The following is a 3,207-nucleotide window of genomic DNA, read 5'->3' on the forward strand; positions in this document are numbered from 1 at the left end:
AAAATCAGTGCCTATGCAGTATCGATAGTCGAAAGATATTTTAGTTGTACCTAACTAATCTCATAGAAGAGGAATAATATCAAAGTTCAAATATACCCATCTATTCTCTAAATTAAGGTATAACTTACCTGTGGAATTGAGTTCTGGCACACCAGTGAGCTTGGCATTGTGGTCCTGTTGAGCGGTGCCATTTAAGAATGCCAGCTTCTGTAGCGTCTCATCATTCAGCTTGGCTCTGTTATCATTAAAGAGCAGGTCGCGAGCCATGTCTAGCAGTTTGCTCTGTGAATTATTGTTATATTATTAGTAATGAAAGTAAAAGAAAGACTTGGCAGAAGCCTACAATTTGTTAGCTTCATAACAGTAATTTTATATCTCTGACAAAAGTTTTATTATTCAAATAGACAAATGTTTTGTTATATTATATTTCTTGACAACCCAACAATACATTGGTCAAAATAACTCATTGTCATAAGTCATTCAATTGAATAGAATACTAAGCAATACTAATAAGAAAGTGGATATTTAGTTGTGCCTTCTGAAATATGGTACAAATATTTTGTAAAATCAATAGTCTTTTAGGAAGCTGAAGTAAAAGTTATAATTCTAATAGCATAAGACAGAGGCTTTGCCTAGTTCGGCTATCCCTGGAAATATAAGTAAGGATCTCATAGTTTTATACTGTTTATTTTGCAGTGAAAGTCTCTATTAGTAATATTTGCTCAATTTTAATATAAAAAACTGCTCACCAAGTCATAATATTTCTTCATTATAATATTTCGGCTCTCTCTTCTCACTGTCTAGTAGTTTCCTGACATGAGCAAATTTTGTCTCTGACTTGGTTATGGTTTGATGTGCCTCGTCCAGCTCAGCTTGGAGCCGAGCTGCTTCTGCCTCAGCTGGCGCCCTCTGGCTTTGCAGCCATTCTATTTGTTTTAAAATGCCAGGAAACCTGCAAATAATAAACATTTTGTATAACCAAAATAGTATTAATAATTGCAATTGTTCAAAATAAGTGTTAATAATAATAAAATAAGGGTATTATAGTAAGGCTTGCTTCTGCTAGCGGCTTCAACTCCATGAAACAGGTTATGCAGAATAAATATTTCTCGAGATTATAAATAGCCTATGGGCTGTGGAAGAGTATTGTAAGCAACTTTCAATTAGTGAAAAAAAAGTCAGCTTAGTAGCTCCTGTGATTAGCATATTCAAACAAACTTCACTGATTACTATATAAATGGCTACAACACCAGAGCGATATTGTGGTTTTGTAGATGATCTAGAGGGTCACAAATGGATATCAGTTGAGAGATTTGAAAGGTGTTGGGTAATAAGTGTATAACTATGTGTGGTGACTGTATTATGTTGTAAAAAGCAAGTTTGTCAATAATAGTTTTTATATTTTATCCAACATATCTCAATTAGTTGATCTCGTATGTTATAAAACATTTGAATTTATACATATTGATTTTTTTGCCTTTAGTGGAATGCTTGGGTATGCCACTAGAACGGACGGGTCTGTCATCTACCCACAGATATTTTTAGCAAAATGACTATTGCTTATGCGATATATTTCACAGCTTCGGATCGGTATTTATATAAAACAACAGAGGTACTCACATTCTTCTGCCGCTCCATCGTTTAGCACATTATTCAAGCGGTTCAAATCATCGAATTGTGCCACCAGCGAGAGAGTGATGCTTGGGCCTGAATCTGAGTTTGCTGAACTCATTTTGTAGCACTAACGGCCTTAATTTCCGAATATAATGCAAACTATTTATAATTCCAACAATATCCGCATTTCCAATAATATCAAATACGAAAACAAAGTTTTTGCGACCGTTCAACTCTTGAAAAATAACGACTTTTCGCCCAACAGTCAACAGCTGTCAAAAATGGCGACGCAAACAGGGTACGTTCAAATTATTGATATCAGTACTAAGTTCCAAGTATTATCAATATTATAGATTAATAAACTAGTGGAAAATAATGTTGCTTCCTGATTTAAGTTCTTATAATTACATCCGATGAGAAAACAATGTCAATTAATTAAGTTCTGGGAAGAAAATTTTATTTATAATTAAAAGCACTTTTTAAGTTGCACTTAAGTACACAATGTTTTGAACATCATGTGAGAAAGCAAAGCTACCAGATTATAAATTTTTGCCCAAAGCTAAGTAAATTACTCACAGTTGTTTTATGAAATTATGTACTAAACACGTGAAAGAGTCATAACTACTATTTTAATATATGAATTTTAAAACAAATAATAATAGGCATAAGTATAATATAATTTAAAATACTGCGATTAAATATTATTTTATTTTTCACTCAAAAAGTCGTCAGAAAATGAACGTGGGTAGATTCAGTAGTAAGATTGCAACACTGCGTGCAGGCTTTGACACTGACAGCGGGGTACATTGACAAATCGCGATGACGTTCGGTTGAGAGCGGTGGTTTGTCGGTGCGGGTCGCGTAGTCTTGCGAATAATTTGTGAGATAATAATTATTTCCGAATCCACCGGCGTTTAAGCCACCGCGCTTCGCCATGGCGGACGAGGAGAATAATTGTGATGAGGGTGGTGGTGAGATGAAAGCGGGAGAGGCGATGCGGCTGCGAGGCCGCAAGGGTGCCCTGAAGAAGAAGAATGTTTACCTGGTGAAGGACCACAAGTTCATGCCGAGGTTCTTCAAGCAGCCGACGTTCTGTTCGCACTGCAAGGATTTCATATGGTGAGTGGACTGTATGATTTTGAGACCTTTGCCTCGTGTATTATAGTTAAAATTAAAAATACACGTTATTTGTTTACAAAGAGGAGGCGCCCTTGGTCGAATGGAGGTTTTTGGTCCGTGAGCCGATGATAACGGGCGCTAGCGTGTCGCACATGGCAACAATTAGGAGTGTGTATATGCACCATGTGTGATGTGCCGTCAACGGCGTGATGCGCGCATTTACGATGCCTATTTGACGCCAATTTAGTCCTGTATTGTTTGGGATAACAATGATAGTCGTTTTCCTGTTGCTCTATAAATATTTTAATGCTTATCTCTACATGCACCTGTTTAATTGTTGTATTGTATGTATGTCATATTTCAAAGTGGGAAATAATATTTTTTCCTTGACACTATTCAGTAATAATTCTAATCGGATTTTAATTATACTCATCTCATACAATGTTACTTCATAATGCATTCAGAAAAATAAAA

Source organism: Manduca sexta, chromosome 14 (genome assembly GCF_014839805.1).
Source record: "Manduca sexta isolate Smith_Timp_Sample1 chromosome 14, JHU_Msex_v1.0, whole genome shotgun sequence".
NCBI lineage: Eukaryota > Metazoa > Arthropoda > Insecta > Lepidoptera > Sphingidae > Manduca > Manduca sexta.